Source organism: Camelus dromedarius, chromosome 9, assembly GCF_036321535.1.
Source record: "Camelus dromedarius isolate mCamDro1 chromosome 9, mCamDro1.pat, whole genome shotgun sequence".
Classification (NCBI taxonomy): Eukaryota; Metazoa; Chordata; class Mammalia; order Artiodactyla; family Camelidae; genus Camelus; species Camelus dromedarius.
Window position 1 is genome coordinate 1511795 of NC_087444.1, and position 12856 is coordinate 1524650.

At 50.1% G+C, this 12856-nt stretch overlaps 1 long non-coding RNA gene across 1 annotated transcript; it reads left to right on the forward strand.

The window, feature by feature from the left end:
- The first annotated feature begins 3602 nt into the window (after nucleotides 1–3602).
- Nucleotides 3603–9925, forward strand: LOC116154745 (uncharacterized). Its single transcript, XR_004138677.2, has 4 exons — nucleotides 3603–3724; nucleotides 5326–5590; nucleotides 6872–7059; nucleotides 7800–9925. It is a non-coding gene; the product is annotated as an uncharacterized LOC116154745 (long non-coding RNA).
- Nucleotides 9926–12856: the final 2931 nt, after the last annotated feature.

Below are 12856 nucleotides of genomic sequence, written 5' to 3' on the forward strand. Positions count from 1 at the left end.
TGAAACATCCTTTAGAACTGAGATAATGAGCTCGAGTACCTGCAGGGACACCCAGTCCAAGAGGCAGAGCTGGGGTGACCGATGGGCACCACTGTAATCACATGCAGCGGCATTTTAAAGGCACTTTATAATGTCCTAGTGAGGGCCCAGATGGCTCCCAGAGAAACACCCTGCACCAGAGCCCCAGCCCACAAGTCGAGAGGCCAAGGGTTCTTCTTCCTGCTTGAGTGAAAATGGTAGGAGCCGTTTGGAAACCCCTGGAGCTCTGGCCCTGGGGAAATGCCATTAAAAATAACTGGTATTTAGAAGCCCACAAATGTAACAGAATGAAACAAAACAAGCGCGGTGCCCCATCAGACTGGGGCCTAACCAGCGGCCAGGCTGCCCTGCAGCGGACCCACAGCCTCGCGGTCTCACTGGCTGCTGCTTCCGTGCTGGAGGCGCGCGGGTACACGCAGCTGGCTGCTGTTTGCAGCATCATTCTGCCCTAGATAAACAGCCAGCAGCAGTCACTTACATGCATTTTGGGTGACGATGGCACATGGGAGCGCATGTCATCTAACCTATGCCAGAAGTTTTTCCATTAAATTATATTATTGAAAACAATGAAGGAGTAAGTATGGGGTGGGGTGGGCTGGGGGGGTGCTCCTTCTTGGCTTACTGGGTAGGTTCTGGTTTTATGGCACCCTTGTGGTCAACAAATGTCATACCAAGAGCAGGCGAGCACTAAATGAATCTCTTCCTGTGATGATTATAACAAGACTGTAAAATGGAAAACAGTAAATATAACTCATCCTTATTAAGACTCTGGTATTTGTTTCCAGCTAGAGCTCCTAACAAGAGAGTAAACAATACTTGGTCTCTTGTGATTGCTAATTAAAATGCAATAAATTATGGAATCAATTTAAATTCTGGATCAGCTCTACAGTGGGTTCAACAAGCCTCCTAAATTTTATTTTCCCCTTGGGGAGGGGTCTCTTTTCCAGAACCCTGAGGTTGGGGCGGGGGGCATGGGCGCATGCACGATCTCTCTTTTGTTCGATGTTTAATCGCTGGCTGCTCCTTTCAACGAAAGATGGCCAATAGCGGGACAAATTCCAGGATCCCGGCAGACGTCCTCCCTGCCTCTGAACCTGCTCTTTGCTTCTGGCTTGCGATTTGGACCAGAATAAGTCTTGGGGCTGCTGCCCAAAGTTGTGCAGTGGCTGTGGCCTCAGCTAGGTCCCTGGAGCAGCCAAATAGCCTGGGCTGCCCCCCCAGTCTCGTCTGGGCCCAGCAAGGACACAGTCTAGGCAGCACCTTTATGTGCCTAATGCGGGAAGATGAAGTGTTCGTCAGCAAAGCCAGCAAGGCAGGAGGCCAGTGCCTCCTGAGAGGGGGACACACAGAGATAACTCAGGCACGGATAGGGAGACGCAGCTGTAGATACCGGTGCAGTGGTTCAGGAGCAGCGTCCCACACCAGAGACAGCTCTGCACTGCATCACTGAAAACGATGGGGGGGGGGGTAAGGAGATACACGTGTTACCTCCATCTAGATATCTATACATGTATCTATAAATTCCTCTCGATAGTTATAGTTCTAATACATAATGTGTAGTATATAATAGTATGCATTATATCATATATTGTATTAATATAGATATATTATCTATAAATTAATATGTAATGATTAGTAATTATGAATTACTAGCAATAGTACTAATGCTATATAGTTATCAATGTATAGTATGTATCTATATAATATATGTATCTATCTTCATATATATATATATATATATATATATATATATATATATATATAAAATCTTGTTCTGAGGCTACTTAAAATCCACTAGAACTCTGCAAGAAAGGAAAGTATTCTAAGAATGACTCCCTCTGGGAAAAGCAAAGTTAACTTTGACTGGATGTGGCAGCAGCTCTTCCAGACTGTCAGAGAGGGGACAGGAACAATTTGCTGTGACTTCTGATGCTAATCCAGACACAGGACCGAATGGAGACCCTCGGAAGGCTTTGCTGACGGCTCCTGATCGGCACCAGCCAGGGGCAGGTGAAGGTGAGAAGACTCTGTGTGTTGCAGCCAGAATAAGGCTCAACTAGGACTGCCCGCTGGGCGAGACCAAGACAGTTTCAGGCAATACCACAGTTTAACCAGAGCAGATACACAACCCAAGTCTGCTCTATCCCCGTGTAGAACATGCCTACTTCTTTTCTGCCTCCTTCAGACAAACATCAGCAGTTTCTTCTCTCGCTACCCAAGAAGTAAGCTTGACACAGTAAAAGACATGCCACCTGCCCGGCTGTCACTCAGCTGTAACTCTGTCCCATGTAAGTTCTACCCCTTGTGAATGTGGGAAGTGCTCCAATCCGGCCAGTACTTAATAAGCTCTTATTGGTTACTTGCAAAGCAAAGGACATTTTCACCTCCTAGGTGGGCCAGGAGGTCTCTTTCAAAGTCAGCAGAAGCAGGGTGCAGGTCCAGCCACCTGCCAGTCAGGCTAACCAAATTCTGTGCTCTTGTGCTGCAAGAAAATTAAAAACCAGAACTCAGCAATTACTTGCTCTGATCCAATTCCCTGGTAGCTGCTAATGAATGTTTAATAGTGATTAGTTTCATTCTGCCCTGAAATCTCTGACAGGAAAACAGTTCTCAGGGCTGCAAACAATCACTAACAAAGACTGCATCTCTGGAGAGAATAACCAGCCACTAACGGGGTCTCTTCTCTCTGTTCTCCTTATTGCCCTGTATTTTTTATTTGATGGTGCCCCGTGCAATGAGCCTTTTCTGTTATTTCTCATCCTTGGGTCGGTAGTAAATCAAATTCCATCTTCTCATTTATTTCTTCTGCTGGGCGACATTTTTGCATTTGATACTGTTCACGGTGATGGGGTCCTGGAGAGCCAGTGCCAAGTCGGTGGTCAGGAAGAGGAGACCAGACAATGTGGAAAAGAGGGCAGAAACCCCTAACTGTTAAAGGCTGTGGGCAGAGCATTGTCCCCAGGTAAGAGAAGGTTCCTAGAAAAGTTCTGTTGGAAAATAAGTGCTTCCAAGCGCCAGACGAGGACAAGAGAATCCTTTTTTTTTTTTTTTTTAATCACAGAAGGCATCAATCTTATAAAGAAATTTAAAAAGAAAATGCCCACAAAGAAGAAAGTTGATTTTAACTCTTTTTAAAAATCAAAAACATTGGCCTTCAAAAGTCTGGCATCATTTATGGCTGGTTAAGGGGGTGGATGTGAGGGAAAGGATACAGAAACGTGATGAATTATGAGCTCGGTTCAGGCACACGTTGGGAAAGCCCTTGAGTCCCAAAGGCATCTTTACATTTAGGGCCTTGAAGAAGGCAGGAACGCAACGCCTGCGTGAAGCCCCAGGAGGAACCTTGTCAAGGTCGGTGTTTCCAAAGCAGTGCAGGCGAACGAGGAGCTCCAGCCCAGGCAGAGCCGGGGAGCCCGCAGTCAGCAGCCCAGCGGGAGAAGAGCCCGACGGCACGCAGAGCGCGGGCGAAGAACCCCGCCCAGCCCAGAGCCCAGGGGCAGGAGCCGAGCGGCGGGGGCGCGCGGGGGCGCGTGCGCATGCGCACACTCGCAGCCGCGCCGGGCCCTGGCGCCCGGAGCCGGGTCCCCGCTTACCCGTTCTCCCCGTGACCTCTTTCCCCGAGGGAGGCCCAAACTCAACCAACCATCATTCCTCGGCCCCGGACACTTACCGCAGCTTCAGTCCGGTAGGCCACACTGCCCGACCCCATCCCCCACCTCCCCCCACCCCCAGCCCTTCCCTGCGCTCCCTGGGACTCGCTGTCAGCAGCAGCAATGCCCCTTTCCGGTCCGCCTCGTCTTTTCTGACCGACACTTGCTCTTCTGGGACATTGGTCCCCCTGTGGCTCTATATGGTAATGGCTGCCTGGACCCAGCTGAACCTTTCCCCCTTTCCCTGCCCCCCCCCCAGCCCCCTCATGCCCCCCCCCCGCCGCCGCCCCGTTAGTCCATGGTGGCTCATTACAGTTCCTCCCAGGTCTAGGCCCGGGCCTCGCTCCTGAGCTGGCGTCCCCAGTTGCCTACTTGACGTCTTTACCTGGATGCCTAATAGGCCCCTCCGGCTTTAACTGGTCCAAAATCAAGCTCTCCTCTCCGCTCCTCTGCGTTAGTAAATGGCAGTCCTTTCTTCTAACTGTTCAGGTCAACACACTCGTGCATCTTTAGGGCCTTCTCCCCACCCGCCTCGATGGAGACACAGTTGACATGGAACACGGTGTGAGCTAAAGGTGTACAGCGTGATGATTTGACACATGAATACACTGGGCAGTGGTTACCGCAACAGGATTAGTCAACACACCCATCAGCTCACAGTTACCTTGCTCTTTTGTGGTGAGGACTTTTAAGATCTACTCCCAGCAACTTTCACGTATACAGCGCAGCACGGTTAACACAGCCACCATGCTGTGCATGGCACACACAGAACTTACTAGTTTCATAACCGGAAGTTTGTGCCTTTCGACGGCCTTCGCCCATTTCCCCCACCGCGCCGTCCCTGGCAACCAGCAGTCGACCCTCTGTTTCCGGCTGCCCCCCCCCGCCCTCCTTCCGCCCTTTCCCCACACGGCAGCCGGAATAGCCCCCCTAAAGTTAAGACGTACTGGGCTCGTCCCCAGCCCGGAACCCTCCTGCGCCTTCCCCCGCGGAGCAGAGGCAGCCAAGTCCTCACTAAGCCCTGCAAGACCCCCGGAATCTGTCCCGCTCTGACCGGTCCTGCTCCTCCCCCTGCTGCCCACACATCCTCGGGGCGCCGGGAGGGAGCTTCTGCCTCGGCCGCGGCTTCCGCGTAAACCCCACTCACCGCTCCTGATCAGACCAGGCCGAATTTGGCAGGTGGGAGCAGAGGGTTTGGAGTCCAACGTTCTAGGGTAGACTCAGCTTCACCACTTAAGTTCACTGTGTGAACTTGAACGATTGGTTTCCTCACTTTTCTTGTTCATAAAATGGAGAAGAAACACCTGCTCCAAGGTGGCTGTGAGAGGAAGGGATGTTAGCACAGAATTCGGCACAGGCCTCCGGCGGCCGAGGCGGCCAGAGCACACCTACAAGGGAGGCGCTTCTAAGAGAGGAGCCAGGACTTTGTGGCAGCTTGATGGACTGTCCAAGGACGTCTTCACTTCTCTGCGTGCCCATCGCTGGCCCCTGGGGCCCGGCCTTACCAGCACCGCAGCCTGGAGACAGGGCCAGACACGCCACTGCGGTGCCATAGCAGCCGGCGTCCACTCTGCGCCTTTTTTCTTCATCTATCTAAATAAAACTAGGTTTCTTTCTTATTGTTTTCCCCTTGCAGGGGAATGATTGAGCAGATGACACCAGACTTGGAGGCCCGACTCTGCACGGGGAGCCTACGGAATGCCCGGAGTTAACTTCAGGAAGCCCTGGAGGGTCCTCACGCTGGCGCTGCGTCAGCCTCGCCTCAAGGGCTGTTACCCCCCCGGATTCCCGGGCCCCGCCCCAGGGTTTCTGACTCGGGGGGTCCGGCGTGGGCTTGGGAATTCCCACGTCCGGCCAGTTCCAGGAGGGACAGCCAGCGCCCTCCGGGAACCCCGACTCAGGTGAGCCCGCGGGGCTGGGTGTGGGCGCGTGGGCCGCGGGCAGCCCGCCACACACGCTGCGCCCCGGGGGCTGGCGGCCTCGGAGGCGGCCCGGGGGGCCGGCCAGCTCTTCTGAAGTAAAGCCTGCTCTGGGGACAAGGGGTTATCTGCAACTTGATCTCTAAAAGGAGTGTGAGCAGGGTGAGCTGCAAGGCAGAATTTCTTGTAGCTGTAACTCCTCCCCACACCCCCTGCCTGGTAAGCGCGGAGGAGAGCACCCCTCCAGCGCGCGCCCCCTCATTCCCGCCCTGCGTCCACCGCGGCTGCTACACTGGGGCTTGCGGCCAGAATTAGCTCCTGGGTAAGGCAGACCCGCTCGATTTGTTCTTAATTTCCCACCACACACACGGGTTGAGAAGGATGCAATTTTCTAATGATTTGCAAGTTGGAAATTGTGCTCATAAAACATTTACCTGAGATAACCCAAATCACGTTTCTAAAATCCAAACCACACTCAGTTAATTAAAATGGAAACAGCTCTGTGAGACCTAGTCACCATGTCCTGACACCGCAGGTGACGGTGCTCCAGGGACCCCTGCCAGGCCCACCGAGCAGCGCTGCGGCCGGGCCAGGCTTCCCGGGCCCGCTCTGTGTGTGGCTGAGGAGGAGAGCGGGCCGCGAGGACTCCTGGGCTGGGGCGGGGCGGTCGGTGTGAGGAAGCCAAGGAACTTTCAGGAACAGGGAAAGGAAATCTCAAACGAATTGTTGGATGCACTGCTGTATAGCCCCTAATTTTAGAATGAGCTGCTGCAGCCACTGCTCTGTGTTCCCAGGGTTTACAGGGCTGGTCTCCACAGGATGGGAGAGGGGACGCACAACCGGTGGAACGTTGGCAGGTCTGGGGGGTTGGTGACAGAGGTGACTCAGAGAGCAGGGGCCTGGGGATTTACTGAGATCCTTTGGGGAGGTCACTAGCTTCCCACAGCTTGTGCTGCACAAGACTTGAGGTCTTAAATAGTAAAGAAAAGGGTGGCCTAGCCAGGGGACACCCAGGTGACAGAATTCTGGGTAACCCGAGGTGACAGGATACTGAAATCAACAACTGATTGGTTTTGCCTCATTCCTTTTTCAGATTTCTCCAATCTGAAAGTAAGTGTGTTCATTCGTTCGATAACATTTGTGAGGGGCTGCTGGGGCCTGGCTGGGTGCCAGGTGCCGAGGGACTCCTGGTGCCCACGAGGCAGGCCCTCATCTCAAGGAGCTTGTCTTTCATTACCTCCCCGGCCTTCTCTTCCTCCACAGCCCAGCCCCATCACCATGTCCGCAGTCCAATCCACTGTCCTCCTCTGTGCTCTCACAAATCACCCACTCCTGGAGCCTGAGGTCTTCAGCCATTTATTAAACAATCGTGTGCCAGGTGCTGCTCGGGGCAACGGGGACTCAGCAGTGAAGAGAAGAGACAAAAAATTCTGCCTTCCTGGCAGAGACAGGTAATAAACAGGATAAAAATAAAGCAAAGACACAGCATGTTAAAGATGAGCACGCTAGGCAGTGATGAAGAGAAAAAAATTAAGCCGGGAGGGGGACAGAAGGTGTCTGGACAGTGGGGTTCAGGGGGCCATCCAGGGCAGGGCTCTCTGGACACAGACAGCAGGGAATGGCAGGTAGCCCCAGCACCACTGTTGGGTGGGAGCTGGTAACTAATGAGAATTTGTTTTCACAAAGAAAAAATTAGTAATCCAAAAGGTAGGGAAGTATGGCAATTGTTGCAGAAATGCTAAAATGCGATGTGGTTACACCAAATGGGTTAAAATTAAAATATCATTTAGTTATTTGGAAGATGTACTTTCACGGAAAACAGCCCATTTACTGTTGGCGTTAGCTAGGTAAATGAAGCATTTCCGCAGTGTCCTTTTGTTCAAGTGCATGGTGAGTTTCTGAGGAATGGGTGTGGTTTTAAATTCTGGATGGAGGAGCAGTGCAGCCAGTCCTTGTCTTTCGTCCCATGAGCTCAAGTGATGATGCTCAAGGCATTTCTTCACAGTGAGCCTCCTCCCGGGAACCCGAGCTAAACAAGGGAGGCCTTTGTTGTTACTATTATTGTTTTATAAGTGTCTGCAGCAGACCTACCCACCTTACCTTTCTGAAAAAAAAAAAAAAAAAAAAAAAAAGAATCTAATTATTTTTCCCTGGTGACAAGGGAGCAACTTATGAAAATATTGCCTTGCAGGACAAGGAAGGATGCAATGACAGGCAACGCTCAAACTGGAGATTAATTAGAACTCAGCCTCCTGCCTCTTCCTAACGCATCTGTTAGCTCTGTCCTCACCAAGTGGGGTTGTGGTGTCCCACGCGAGACACTGGAGAAGTCCACGGCGTCCCTGCTCTGGGGAGGGAAGAAACAGCAATTATTCCTTTGAATTCTATTGGGTGAAATGCATTTTTTCCCTCCCCCCCCACAAAACGACAGAATCATTTCCTAATAAAATGTCCCCTAGGCCAGACGGTGCTGCTGGAACACAGTTTTTAATATGCAGTGGTCCGGAACCTGACAGGCCTTGGCAGAGAGGGCGCCCCTGTTTTAAAAAGCTGAATGTGGCTGACAGTGACATCACTGCTGCCTGTGTCTGTTAGAGTCAGCGCAAGGTTAGACAAGTACACTCCCACAGGCGCCAAACGGCGGCCTCCAAACGCACGTCAGCGGTGTGCTTGCAGCCAAATCCAGGAGGAGCTGCTGCTTCTCATGCTGCTCCCATTAGTGAGACAAATGCCAGCATCTAGAAGCCATGTTTTTGCTCCTGCTTATCAAATCTTTCAAAACATTGATAACTCGTCTTTATAGATTGTGAAAGTCAGATATAACTCTGAATGCATGACTTTACTGGAGCCCTCGGGGTAAACTTATCACCTGGAAGCCATTTTACAGGGACGATTTGACTTTCATGTGGAGTGGCGTAGTACACCCCGGATGGAAATCTAAAATAAAATATCTGGACTACAACCTTCGTCTTGGTGGAATTTATGATTCCCTTAGTACAATAATTTTGAAAATTGTATCCCTTAAGCTACAAGACTTGATATATTATTAACTGCTTGAACTGAAGAAGCTTTCCAATAGGCTTACGTGCTGTCTAGAGGCACGGATTAATTTCTGTGGAACTACCAGCTTATCTCAAAACTGTTTTTCAGCAGTCTAAACTGCCAGCTTCATCTCCCGTCCAGGACAGGTCGGAGTGCCTGTTTCCTGTCTGGCAGCTCTTGGGCGCTGCTTTTAGCAAAGCTCTTCCAGCAGATGATGGCCATTGATCCACCAGAGAATTGGTTGTGTTCAGTCAATTACCCCCCAGAGAAACCTGCCTCCACTGGGGACTCTTATCTTTCTATTTCTGGGGCATTTTCTGGTTTTAATTCTACTCTGACAGGACTGAACTGGTGTACTGAGCATGCTAGTGGGACGGGGCCTGCGGGGTATTGTTTCTGGGAGTCAGAGAATAGCCTTTTTTTAAAATAGCTTTAAGCGGTTGTGTTGCCAGAGGGAAACTGTTCAGCTGTCTTCTGCTTTCACACCCCTCTTCCCTCATCCCAGACACCGCGCCTTGGAAGTCAGCCCTGATGGGGTAGGTATGTAAGACCCACTGGCCTATCCAAAGGCAGAGAGGGCTGGAAACCTCTCCTCGGCGCTCTTCTAATAAGATTCTTCCCCTTCACCCACATCAAAGCTGAGTTGGGAACACATTTAATTATCTGCTTACGGTCAATTCTGTATGTATTAAAGATAATGCTAACCATCCCCTGATGTAGGGACAGCATCTCTAAACACTATTTCTGGGGACACAAAAGAGGAGAACTCAAGGAGCACATTGCAGCAGAAACTGATGTGTCCTGTGGCCCTAGATGCCAGGAAATGTGGACGTGTTTAGGGTTAGTTGCTCCACAAGAAAACTTGCAGTTCCGTGAAACTTCACAGCCCATGTATGAAAGAGAGGTTCTCCTCAGCTTGACAACAATCCTAAAACTTTACATGACATTACATATAGCAAGTTGTGAAGATGAAATAAACTTTTCAAAACTATCACTAATAAAAAACAAATTTTCATCAACCACATTAAAGGGTAAATTGAACAGGTGGCCAGTCGTGGGGAAAGTGTCACAGAGGTGTAGCCAGTAGGTTAGTTTTGCGGCTTTTGTGAGGCTTGTAATGTGTTGTGACTTCCCTCTTTTTCAAATTTATAATTTGTTGTTTTGTCTCTGCCTAAATAAATACTCACTTTGTACTCAGCTGTGTATCAGTAATTTTTTTCTTCCTTAAACAGAGTCCTCCAAATTGAGTAAGCCTCAGGCCTCACAGTACCTGGATCCGCCCCCCCCCCCCCCATGTTTTAATCACCCTTCTCTAATCCTGGGATGCCAAACTTTGGATAATATAATCATCTTCTATGCGTATAATCGGATCCGTTACCAGGACTAAGCTTTTTAGAATTTATAGTTTTAAAGTCTTTATTAAACCTAAAGCATCATAGGAACCTCAGCAAAGAGTGCATATAAATCTCCATATTTAAGAGAATAAACCGACTACATCAGCAAATTGTCACTGAGACTCTTTTTTTCAAGTTAGCATAATAGAGTTCTCTAAAGGCTTTAAAGTTCTCTGTGGGACATATATTTATGGTGAGTTTCTAAATTTTTCTTTTTCCCTGCTAGCTATTTAATTATTTCTTAGTTGTCTTTAATTATCTCTTTTAAAAAGTGTCAGCACACCAAGGACTTGAGTCATCCAGTAAATGTTAACACAGGGTTTTAAAATATGTTGCGAATTTGTTACCTGAGTTATTTAATAAATAAGTAATGCAGTGATCAGATGCTGAATCGATACAAATAAAGTCTGTTACTTAAAGGATCCCAAGATACTGTTGTTCTGCACGAGAATCTAAAGTTACCACTGGGCGATCACCCTTTCCGGGAGGCCGTCTCCCTGCGCCGGGGAGCTGCGGCGGCCGGCCGCGTGGGGGCGGGCCGGCGGCGGGGGGGGTGGTGCAGGACCGGCGGGGGGGGGTGCAGGACCGGCGGGGTGGGGTGCGGCAGGGGGTGCGGCGCGGGGCGGGGCGGGGCGGGGCGGGCAGGACCGGCGGCAGCCTCCGCCCATCTCTGCTCGCAGGTCGGAGAGGAGCCCGCACGCCCCGCGGTTGACGCAGGGCCAAAGCTGGGACAGATTTCAGAGGAACCCATTTCCTTCCTCCAGGGCTCCAGTAATTTGCCCCCTAATCTGTTAGCCGGGCTGTTGGAAAACTTCTTAGAATATGGAAGCGCTCCCTTCGGCCCTGCAGTAAAAGCTGCCCCTGCCGCGGGCGGAGCGAAAGCAGAGGACGCGGTCTCCGCTCCGGAAGGCCCCTGGGCGCGCGCCCCTCGTTGTCAGCTGTGCAGAAAGCCCGGTTTGCCGCTGGTAACTTCGGCTGTCACGGAGCCTCTGCATTTGTAGAGCGTTTAGCTTATTGACCTAAATGCGCTCATGTTTCGGAAGGAAAAAAAAGCGGTCTAATTAATTCACAATAAAAATTCTCCATTTCATAGAAGATAAAACTCGTATCACCCAAGCAGAACTGAATGTGTGAGGCGGTGCAGCCAGCCGCAGGCAGCAGCCTTAAAAACGACAATATCTGACCTTAATATGTGTGACTCTATCAGGATTCCATTTTCGACAGGTACATTTTTCAATATTCTTCTCGGAGCTGAAATCATGTCATTTATATGCAAATGACCACGTCTTCGGCAGCTGCTGCTTCTCCGTTGAAGCCGAGGGACTTATTTGCACTTAATAAAGCCTCATAAATAGGTTTTGCTTCTAAAAGTGTGGGGGAGCAGGAAGCCCACCGCGGCCTCTTACAGCTGCAAGCTTCTTGTTTGGAAAGCGAGCGGCCGCGTCTGAGAGGAAGGTTCTCGGCTGGGAAGGAAGCCGGGCTCCTCAGCGGGGCCCCCCTCCCCTCCGCGGGACGCCAGCGCCCCGGCCCCCGCGCGCCCTCCTCCCTCCGGGGGGTGATGTACCGAGACTCCGACTCCAGGCTGGGCCGGGGGCTCCTCTTCCTTTGCGCAGAGCCTCCTGCCAGGCGGTAGAGCAGGTGTCCAGCCCCCTCAGGCTGTCCTGGCTGACGGAGGAAGAGGTGGGGGAGTCCTTGGCAAGTGGGGGAGAATTTTTCCTTTTACGAGTTAGGACTTCCCCTTTTAAAACACTCCCACAGGGAAGGGAGAGCTTTGGGGGCTGTTTGCACACTCTGATGCTGATCAGGCAGCATGAAGAGAACATTAAAAACTCACCTTAATTCATGGGATGAGTACATAGCTCTTCTCCTTTTCCCCTTCCACTCCCACCTTCCTCGCTGGCCATTCTTTCTGGACAGAACTGGATGGAAAGGAAAAGACTGTATGTATCTGGTGTGCAGGTAACACGAACTCGACCCATTTCCTGTTAATGCTCCTGTAAAACCACCCAGGCTTCCTGATCGGGGTGAGCAGAAACGCTCCATTTACCATTTAAGACCATTTAAGACCTGCTAAAAAATAGAAGAATGTCATGAGATAATTGTCTCCTGCTGTTAGATGCTAAGACAAACCTGAGGCACTTATGAAAAATAAATAATGATGGGAAGCAGGGTCGTTTATTTTTAAAGCACTGAGCTGCTGATTTGGTAATAATGACCTATTATCCTTGTCAGAGTAATGGTCTGTTCCTGGAGCTCATTTCTGGTGTGTGAGCAACTGGCATAGTAGAGATGATTATACTGTCTGATAAATGTGAAAGCATCGAAGACACTGGTTGACAATACTATCATTAAATTGTCACCAGCTTGGCAAAGAGACAAACAGCCCTCCCGCATCAACCTATCAGAGATGTTTATAATCGCAAAAACATCCAAGCACAGTATTAATGTAAATAACTATCACACACACACACACACACACACACACACACACACACACCCCCCTAAAAACCCAGCCGCTAGCAGCACAGTGTGGCCAGGGAAGAGATGGAAGGAAGTGATACCCAGTCCTTGAGTCAGGAGTCCGGGGCTCTAGTCTTGTCTCTCTGAGCCTCAGTTTCATTAACTTTAAAAATAGAGATCATGTCTGCCCTGTGCATCTCCCAATGTCATTATCAGTATTAAAATTGTAACGATACAAAATACAAAGTAATAATAATATATTATCCGTATTAGATTATAGTGCAAAGTTGCTCTTGGTATATTTAAGATTTTACATTGGTTTACTTTTTACAAAAATTATAGTGAAATACAT